Raw genomic sequence first — 11648 nt, 5'->3', positions numbered from 1 at the left:
AATCTCCCCATTTGACAACATCAAAAAGAGACCAAGACGACGATTAGAAATATCACTTGTATTCACTATACAGAGGAAATTTGCAAAGATAAGGTATATGCTTAACATATACTAGAACATACAACAATTAATAAATAACGCAACAATTACAATAACCATAAGTTTTTAATACAACAACCACTGTCTAAATCCAAACAGTTAAAGAGCCATTGTAAATACGTAAACCAACATCAAAGAAACCATTATCCAAAAAGGAAAATGCATTACAAATCGAAATATGAAGTAGTAAAATGCAAAAAGACCGAAGACACCAAACATAACTGGACACCACGAGGTCAAACCCACAACATAACATTCGAACACCAAGCTATATTATTCCATGTCCTCTTAGTGAACCTCTGTGCCAACCCGGTCCTTCATTACGGTATTGGGAATCAATAAACTCACACATTTCCCTGTAGAAACTCTCATAATGATGAGACTCATCCTCATGTGCAAAAATAAGGTGATTAATTCTGGCCACAATGGCTTCATGATTCACATTCATATCCCGCATAAGGACACTAATGCCTCAGTCATGTATGAATCAAATGCCTCAAAGTTGGCATATTGAGTGGACAAGAGTTGCTGCATCAAGTTGTATTGATCTATCTCTGTAGCCTCAAATGCGATTTGCCTTTGACACTCGTCAACATAACTCTCATCTTGTTGTACCGACATGTTTTGAAGCATAGTAATAATGGTGGCAGTGTCAGCATAATTAACACCAAAACCTGCACCATTATGATCTCCAACAGGTGAATCATGCATCTTCTTCGAGGAGATTTTGGTGATCCCCAATATGATGCTCATATGGACATCATCTTCTTCACCTTCATCCTCAAAAGCAGCAGGATCATCAAAGTTATAAATTCTTCTTGCATTCTTACTAGCAAGAAAGTAATATACCCTACACCGGACATCCTAGAAGTATCCCAAATTTGTAAGAGTCCTTTGAGAAAACTCTTGTGCATATCCAGGAGATTTGTAGGACAGGTTAGGCAGACCAATGTTGAAGAATTTCAAAATCTTCGAAATCATAGAGACATAGCTGAAAGAAGTACCTTTGTTGCATCCTTGACACAATGTAATGAGAACGTAGCTATTCAGGACGAAGGTACATTCTGCTACCTTTGTTGCATCCTTAGCAGAATGTAGATCAGATGAACTTTGGAGTAGTCAATTCTTGAGAAACCACCATTCCTTGGATAGAGAACGTGAGAAACAAGCCATAACAAAATTTTTGGAACCATATTTAGCTGATAAGTAGTAAGAGGTTCAAAGCTACCTTCAGGACGAAGAGCTCTAAGCATTTCATTCACAACATTATTTCCTATATAATAGATATGAGCATGAACATCTGGCACCAACAGATCCGATTCATCTCCCACATCAGGATCAATAATAGTTATTCCAAATAGCGACTTCCACAAATCATCGGTAAACTCATAAACAACATTTCCAATAGTGAACTTAAATTAGGAACCATCTTTGTCATTATTTTTTTCATGTAGTCCGGAATAGAATACGCGAATAAGGCCTTCATTATAGTCTTGTGAGAGTTGGAAGAAGTAGTCAATCTTCTGATGGGAGACAAAATCAACAACTTCAGGAAAAGCTAACTTAGCAACCTCAGTGGCTTTCCACACATATTGCTTGACAACGAGCCTATCCTTGTGTTTCTTTTCAAATTCCTTAATACACCTTCGATATACCAATGAAAAAGGAGTTTGTATAACTTTAGATAAAAAAATGTCCTTTCCCTTTCCCTTAGCATTAGTCTTAGTTTTAGCTATCTTAGGATCCATTGAAAAAGTTGAGATACGCTGTGCATACCAAGTATTTGATAGAATGTTTGAATGAAATATGATGGAGAATGAGGAATATAAGAATACCCACACACCCAAATAAGACAAACAACCAACAATGCACATAAGGAAGTAAGGATATAACAAGAACAAGTATGGATTTTGAACTTTTATGACTTAGGGTAACAAAGAGGGTTTTTGAAGAATACAAGATGGACAAATTAGATGAATGAAAGAGATTTGAGGAAAATGTAAATGAGAAAGAGATGGATTGGGAGAAATAAACGCGATTTAATGGGATTGACTGATTTTGATAAGATAAAACTTGGAGACTTGAGAACTTTGGGTGCATGAATGTGAAATGAAGAGATTTTGACCAGCAAGGGAATATGAGTCGAGCTCTGAGTTAATGTGACGACCTGTTAAGATTATGTGTCAGCACATACTGAAGCATTTAAACCAGAATTGAAAAATTATTCAACAGGTCGACCTATTCACAGATGTGCCGTCACATTCTGACGAATTTTTGACAAATACAAAGCTTAAATTTATGCGCCGACCTATACGACTACGTGTCGATGCATTATGGACAAAAACTTGACAAATATCACATTTATGACCAGTGAAGTGATTTTTGATGACTCAAAATTGACTTATGCATGACTAATGAGTAAGAGACCTATGCATATGCAATGGTTTAATGGTTTGAAAGCAATTAACATGCAAACACAAGAGCAATGATGAGATGGCAAAATATATAGATCACATATGATGATATTTAATATAAAGTCACTATAAACATATGAAATGAAACACACAATGGATGCATTGAGATTTTTGGAAGTGAACAAATACTAGACATATCATAAACATATCACATCATATACCTTTGAAAATAAACAGGTAAAGGAAATACTTACTTATGAAATAAGAAAAATTATTGAGATGATATTACCTCACCGTACGTAAGATGGAGGATGCACAAGCATTCCACGAGAAACTTTTGAAAGAAAGTTGAAATGAACGCAACAAGTACCACAAACACAAACAAAACCAAAACGCCTTTACCATTTTTCTCTTTGTACAAGTATTTGAGGATGCTTTTAATAATGTACCCAAGCGAATCATTGACTTGATGATTGTCCAAATAGTTGGACTTTTAATCATGTTCAATCATGATAATAATCTTGCTCCTCCTCACGTTTTCTCATCTTAGGTTGATCAATCCTTAATTTGATAAACTTTGAGTATGTCTTGTAAAAAATAACCTACATCATTAACAACAATACCTTTTATGACATATCTTGGATATAGAACATTAGCAACAAGAAATACACTTTTAACAATTAACAAAACACTAAATGTTAACCTCTTTAGTAACACATTCTATCTTCCTTGTCACCAAGTCAAGAAATGTAGAAGTGTTACAAGTATTATGTCTTGAGCTTCCACGAATGAGATCCCATACTCTCTTCGTAGTACCAAGATATTTATCCTGCAAGATCAACGACTAATGCTAAGTACCCAATATTCATTGGGTCCTTGATGATTAGTGAAACCTTGGTTGCATTTAGGAAACCATTTATGAGTGCCTTTGGGGACCAAGAGTCTCCTAAAGTTACACTTTGCAATGGTATGACCCTTCATGCAACAATAATGACAATAAACATTGTAAGAAGATTCTCTTTTGCTAACCAAACTCTTTTCAACATAACTATACCTTATATAAGGATTATGAGAAAGCATATCATATTTTGAAGTGTCAATAGCAAAAGTGACTTTGGGTTGCAAAGCCTTGTTCAACTTGGATTTAAGATCTCTTGACTCTTTTTGCAAAATATGACAAGTCTCACATATAAACCATGAGGTTTTATTATCATCACACTTATACTTTAAAATATCGATCATAGATTTCCTTAGAGCTTCCATATTCTTTTCATTATCCAACATTTTAGCTTGCAAATAAGAGAAAATTATTTTATCTGAAGCTAGCTTTTTGAAAGCTTTTATGGCTTGTCTTTATAGATTTTCAAAGGATTCTTGAAATTGAGAATAAGATAAGTCATACGTAGATTTAGGTTTAGAGTGAATTACATTCTTTTTCTTTCCTTTGTTGGCCATGAAAGACATCTTTTCCGATTCGTCGCTTGAGTTAGAACTTTCTCCACTTGAAGAACCATTTTTGCTTTCCCAAGCAACATATGCCCTTATAGATTTATTGGACCTTTTGTGATGACCCTTATCCTTTACTTTCATGATCTTAGGACACTCCGGCCTAATGTGACCTTCATTTCCACAATTATAACATGTACTTCTACCCTTACTTTTCTTACTCTCATCTTCCTTTGAGGAATTTGACAACCTTTTGGATTTGCTGCAATCATCCTTTTTGGGGTACTTATTTGCTTGTTCCCACATATATTTATTGTACCTGATGAACAACCCCATATCTTATTTATCGGAATATTCGTCATCTTTAGTTTCGTAATCACTAAGCTCATTCATTGAGGACTTTAAACTAGAAGTATTTAGAGCAATAGACTTCTTATGTTCCACCTCGTCTTTACCTTTTTCTTTCTTCATCTTCTTTTCATACTCTTTTTCATGTTTTTCCAAGCAAGTGAGTTCTTGCTCATGTTCTTCTAATTTTCCAAACAAGGTAGTGAGATCAAGTGCTTTAAGATCATCCGCCTCTTTAATTGCGGTGATCTTGAGTCGCCATTCCCTATTAAGACATCTTAAGACCTTGTTAGTAGAAACAAAATTTAAGATAGGATTACATATAACATTCAATCTATTAATAAGATGTGTGAGTCTCTTTTGCATGCCGGCAATGGTTTTACCATGCTTCATACGAAAGAGTTCAAACTCTTGATTTAATGTATTGATTCTAGCTTGTTTGACCTCATTAGTTCCCTTATGGGAAACTTCTAATGCGTCCCATATAGCTTTGGTGGTACCGCAATGAAAAACATGATAATACTCATTAACACCTAAAGCGGATATGGGAATATTTTGTGCTTTCTAATCATGTGACCATAACCTCTTATCATTATCATTCCATTGACTTTCCAGTTTTGGTATGGTGACACCTTCATCATTGGCCATTGTAATTTCATTTGGACCATTGATGATTGCACCCCACATACCCTTGTCGACGAAGTTGACATGGATACGCATACGAGCTTTCCAATAGTAATAACTTTTGCCGGTAAAAATAGGTGCTCCATCATACGCCCCTTTAGGTTCAATAGCCATTATCTAAAAAGCAAATCTTAAGACCGAAAACAACTAGAGCTCGTGATACCACTTGTTAGACAATAGGGCTAGATCTAGAGGGGGATGAATAGATCCCAAGTTAAAAATTTATCTAAAAATTTGACTTAGAAAAGTTTATGACGTAGAAGAAAGTTTCAAATATTTCCCGGATAAAAAATCTTCTAATCAAACCTAATATTGAATAGCCCAAATATGCGTTAAGGTGTCAATGTTATGATAATAATCCACAAGTAAATCAACAACAATTAAGGACAACTAATTGAATACTCTACAATAGTAAAAGTCTATCTCCAATGATATCCACACATAAAAAACTAAGTCAAATAATTTGTCGAACACTTGGTGTGAGAAAAACAAAGTTTGAAACTTTATATAGTGTCTGTTGTTATAAGAAATCCAATCACAACCAAATGGTTAGTGATCAATACAACAAACACAAGATTAAAAATGTAATCAAAATTATGATCCAAACTATAATGTTTTGGTGATCAAAGCAATCGACAATTTGCGAACATGTTTGTTTAATAGGTCGACCTGTACGAGCCATGTGTCGACCTATTGAAGCAGTTTGTCGACCTGTCAGAGGTCATGTGTCGACTTACCAATGCAATATGCTGCCTATATCTTGGCCTGTTCAGTCAGCACATAAAATAGAACCTTACAGGCTTTAATACTACATCGTATGTGTCGACCTATTCCTACAATGTGTCGACCTATGCATTTGCAGATGAGCTACGTGTCGACCTATTTCGCACATGTGTCGACCTATAATGTGTAATTTTCACCTAAAACCATTTTTTCGTGAATGACACAATATTTTGATGCACAATCTTTTTCCAAACCATTTCCCTAATGCAAGAATGCTAAAATTCACATCTAGACTTGGATGATACCGTCAAATATACATAAACGCTAATTCCTAGTTTTGACATCATACAAAACCCTATCTAAACGAGAAGTTCCACTCACAAAATCAACCAAACAAAGTTGGTCTTGAGAATAATGATTAATGGTGGAGAATTGGGTCCGGTACACCCGACAAGTCCGTTTTGCTTTTCAGCTATCACCCTATATTATTTCTGCAGGTACACCATTAATATGAAATTTTATAATTTTTAGTCTTATAAAGTATGATGTCTATAGTCTATCCCCTTCATTTTATTGTGAGCCGGGCTAAGATTAGGCGGATTAAGATTTTAGGTTTCAAAAATGTTTGGGCAAGTTTGTTTGTCACCCCTTTGATAATCACCCCTTTGATAAGACAAGGGGCTATAAAAGTAAATTAGTCACTGGACCATTTTTCACTTCAAATAGGGATAATCTTGTCCTTTAAAATGAATTTACTACAATAAATGCACTGCCATAACCTTGAGGGAAATATAGAGCTTTGAATAAAGAGATAAGAATATGTTAATGAGGTTACACAATCCCTAATTGCAAATTAAAGAAGATTAAAAAGTTTTTGGTTTTTTTTTTGAGTTTTTGTATAAATTTGTAGAAATTGATGATTAGGTTATGTAATAGATAGTTTATAAATGTTTGATAGTTTATACATAACGAGAAACATGTTTGGTAGGTGGTTTTATTGATCAATGCACTATTTTTGCTGTTTTGTAGAAAATTTCGGCGATGCATCTCCAGAGTTTTTCACTCTACATTTTGCTTTGCTTGTTCTTATTGTGTAACACTTGTGTGATTTGCTTACATGCATTATGGATGATAGGCAAGACCAGTTGAGGCACGACATGATTGCACAACATGCATTTGTTCAGAGGGAAAATAGTCAACCATCACAAGCTTCTGTTACCTGTAACCCGATTGATACGGAGGTGCCAACTTCTAAGGCTCATGTATCTTTGATTTCTTCCCATAGGAGACCGATGTCACATACTCATGCATCCTTGCCTCCATCTTCCCGTAGGCTACACGTTTCACCTATTCAGGCATCCGAGGCAGTAGAAGTACCTGAGTCACCAGAGGTACATGAGACACTAGAGGTACCTGAGACACCCAAACACAGGAGGCAACAGAGGTACCTAAGGCACCCTAGGCCCAAGAGGTAGCACAAACACCGTAGGGGTTTTAAGGAGGCTCGTAAGACTTATCACTGCTTCCTCTTTACCCAGACCATACTACTAGACATATATGGGATATAGAGGTAAAATTAGCTGGATTCATTATTTCTAAATCATGTTTGTTATAATAATAAAAGTTTCTAACGATGATTTATTTTTCCGCAAGACTGTAGATCATTGAAATTCATCAACCATGTGAGGAAGATTATTGGGCTGCAACAACATAATGAGCTGTGGTTTTAAGAATGTTTTACTGCTATCTAAGATGAAAGACTTGTGAAAGACCGATTATGGTACAATTAACCATGGTATGCTTAATGTGTTTATATATAGATGTCATACAAAGACATCATCATTTCATCTTCTACATGGTGAGATGTCTATCACATTAGATGATGTCTCGTGTCTGATGCATCTTCTGATTAGGAGGAAAATTTTAAATAATTAGAAGATCAACAAAGATTATGCATTGGAGATGATGGTAGACTATCTGGGAGTTGATCCAGAGGTTCCCACGAAGGAGTTTGAAGCTACCCGAGGGGCTCACGCTAAGTTTCAATTCCTGAAGAATAATTGTATAGATGAGCTAGTTAGAGAAGAGACAGCTATTGATGATGACAAACAGGTTGCACAACATATAACCATATGCTATGAGAGCATACCTGTTGTATTTGGTTGGCACTATCATTTTTGTGGACAAGAGTGCCACTTATATGGATATCATTTACCTGTGATACTTCAATGACTTTGAGCGGATCCACGAGTACAACTAGGGGCCGCTTGTTTGGTTTACTTGTACTCTAAGATATCTGAAGGCTGTATGTGGAAGAAGAAACAAGTGACAAGCAACATCAGACTATTGACAATAATATTTCTTTGTCTTTTAGTGTTTGTATGCCATTTCCATAAGACTTTTACAATGCCATTACTAATGATCAATGTGTTCCAACATTTTTCAGGCTTGGATCCTCCAACACTTCTCACACATCTCCTTCTGGTCATATCTACTGACCTACTAAGCATATGCCACGTGCTGCTACATTCACCTCACTAAGAGGAAACTGGGAGATAAAGTCATTCAAAATGTATATTGACTTCTTGGTAGTAGAGGATATACACTTCCACACATACTTCGATCATCGTGAGAAGCATCCCTTTCACAACATAGCCTTATACTCAGGATGGTTGGCTTGCGGTTTATGTCTGACATTTCCTCATCTGTCTGAGCGCGTCATGCGACAACTCGACTACATTCAATATATTCATAGAGACCCTTCTGTGTCTTCTCCTTCCACTATGACACATAGAGATATGAATATTATGTTTGACGATTATCTTAATCATTTGGTACCAGAGGAGGCACGAAGTACCATACCTAAGAGTAACTAGAGCTAAGTAGACGGTTACATCCGACGATTCTTCAGGGTGTCACATCCTTCTATGATACAAGATGCTCCAAGAGATCCACCGAGGCAAGCTCATAAGAAGATACTAAATGAGGAGCAGACTAGGGCAGAACATGTTGTTGATGTGTTGCCTAGATGTCACCGTATCATGGAGATTTTGCATATGAGTATTGATAGAGGACTCTTCCGAATGGCTCTAAGGCGAGGGGCTTTGTAGATGCCATGATGGTGGAGGTACGAGAGAAAGCCTCATTACAGGAGGCAACATAGGAATAAGGGGTCCCAAGGTCTAGTCCATCATACACAATGGTTTATAGTATTTGTACTATGAAATTATTTTTGGTTGTATTTTATTTTCACTTATTTCGACTTCATTGTGTCCTCTTGATTTATTACTTTATTTATCTCATTTTCTATATATCCGTTGTATGGTTTAACTTATCATAATATACCTTTACTATATCGTCAATTTCATTTGAGCACCACTAAAACAAACTTAAAATTTACTATCTGGTATGGATACAGAGATGCATCTTCAGATTCTGTCTGGTGTGCATATGGAGATGCATCTCCGGAATAATCTGTGGTAAAAAAGGGCATTTCAGAGAGGGACATATGAGGTGTAAATTAAATTATTCTAGAGAGGAACAATCTCCGGAATATATTTTGCAAAATATACTGGGTGTGACTCACTTTTTACATTTGACTGAAATCAAGGGTGCTTTCGGAGATGCATCTATGGAATCTCAGGGACAATTTTGGATTTTTATAGGGTTCTTTTCCACCACATAAGGTGCATTAAGAAATTTTATATAGATTATAGGTATGTAGTTTACATATATTCTTATTTTTTTATGAGCATTTTGTTGGTGCATTTAACCACAAACCAAATAATAGTAGATGAATTTTTAGGAAACTTCTATAAGCATAATCCTTTAGCTCTTATTACAGTGGTGGCTAGTGGCTTATGAAAATGGTATTACTTTCCTTACTTTAAACAGTGGTTTACAAAAGTTGAATGATACAAGTAGAAAGCAAACAACATGAAGAACTAGAGCAGGTGTAGATGCTCGTGAAGGAACAAGAGATGAAATAATTGGTCAACATGTTCCCATAAAAAAGATACTTTAAAGAAACAACGAGCACGACTGAAGTTTCCATATATACAAATCCATTTATGGATAAATATGCTTCGATTGGAGCTGGAAGTTCTAGAACAGGCGGATGATATACCACCATAATTAAACTGCTTCGCCGATCACTAGATCAATGAAAGTAGAATCACTTTCTCCGCTCCAGGACCTTCCCTTAAATTAGTTATCTGGGTATGAGAAGGCCTCCTCTCTAGTCTATAGTAGCCCTTCTTCCTCTAACCCTGAGTTTGAGTAAGACCAGCCGAGCCAAGCGAGTCCAATAAAAGCATCATTAATAGTAGAGAATATCCTTCCAAAAACTTTAATTTTAGTATGGAACTTACACTTGGGTTTGGGGCTTCCCATTCTCTACGGATAACTTATACCCTAATAAGTCTAACTATAATTATCCCAAAATCCTAATCAACATAAACTTTCAAAATTATTCTTGCTTCTTCCATATTATGTCAAGTCATTATTTTTTCTTATAATTCATATCCAATTCTTCTTTTTCCTTTTTAATATTTACTGATATGTAGATCTTTTATAAGAAAAGAAAATAACACATGATGGAGAAATAAGAGAAAAATGAGTGGATCAAATAAAAAGGTGGTAAGGGAAAATATCCTAAAGTCAGATTTGTCTCCTAGTATCAATTGGCTAATTATTAATGTTACTAAATTATTGCTTCTTGTAATAATTAATAATGGTCAGTCACTTTTAATAAGGATTAATCTCTTATGAATCCATTGATTATTCTATTAATCCTAACTGATAACATTTAGAGTGCTTAAGAGTATATGGGATATTACAAGATGTGTTGTCATCATAAAAAAAGGGAGAGTGTGGAACCTTGTTTTGCCGGTGATATGCTTTTAACAATGACATCAACTTTTGATGATGACAACTAACGTTTTGTGATAAGTCAAGCATGAATGATTAAGCGGATAAAGATGCAAACCTTATCATTAGGGTTTGACGAGCTTGACTATTTGATGATGGAAATCAAATAGAGTATAAATAAAGTCTCATCTCAAGCTATTCAAGCAAGTGTCCATAAAAGAGAAAGCATTATGGGAAGTCTTACAGTACTGGAGAATCTCCTAAATTAGTAGTGAGTTAAACTTTTGTAAAATATAAGGACTTTATCGTAGAAGCGCATGGCTAAAAGCACACACGCTAAAATGTTTTTTAAAATGTGTTTTTTACCAAAGGAAAATACCTTCAAATATATCTTGAAGTTATTCAGATGAATTGGGAATTGTCAAAATAGCTATAGAAGAATTTTTTACTTATCTAATCGAGTGAGACTTTTGTCTAATCGATTAGCTTATTTCAAAATTGACTCACAGGAGATTATGACAACGCCTTAATGATGTGCAACGACTAGATATATTTTCCTTCATTTTATAAACTTACAATAGATTATATTTTATACTTCTAATCGATTGTGAATATGTGCCAATCGATTAGAATGTCATAAATATATTTTATTGGAATTACCTTTTTAAGTCAACCTCTAGTCTATAAATAGAGGTCCATTTTCTCATTTCATTTCATCTAGAAACATGTTTTTGACACACGCCTCTCTCTCTGTCTCTCTCTCAAGTTTTATTTAACTTTCTCACACTAATGTTTTAGCCTAAGTGATTTTTGTGAGAAAAGTCCTTTTGTGAGTGAGAATATAACTGTAATTTTAGAAAGGGTAGAATTGTAAATTCACCAAGGTAATTTTTTGTATACACCTTGGTTGAATATTATCCATTTCAGAATTTGTTTGGGTTATAAGCTAAACCCGTTAAAAGCGTTGGTTTGAGAGTATGCGATTCAATCTTAGTTTAGGTCGGAGATCGGCCAGTGATAAAATCTCATAGGTTCTTGGTCATCCCAATATTAAAACCAAGATAG

Source organism: Lathyrus oleraceus, chromosome 5, assembly GCF_024323335.1.
Source record: "Lathyrus oleraceus cultivar Zhongwan6 chromosome 5, CAAS_Psat_ZW6_1.0, whole genome shotgun sequence".
Classification (NCBI taxonomy): Eukaryota; Viridiplantae; Streptophyta; class Magnoliopsida; order Fabales; family Fabaceae; genus Lathyrus; species Lathyrus oleraceus.
The sequence above is the reverse complement of the archived record's forward strand: the minus strand, read 5'-3'. Positions refer to the sequence as shown.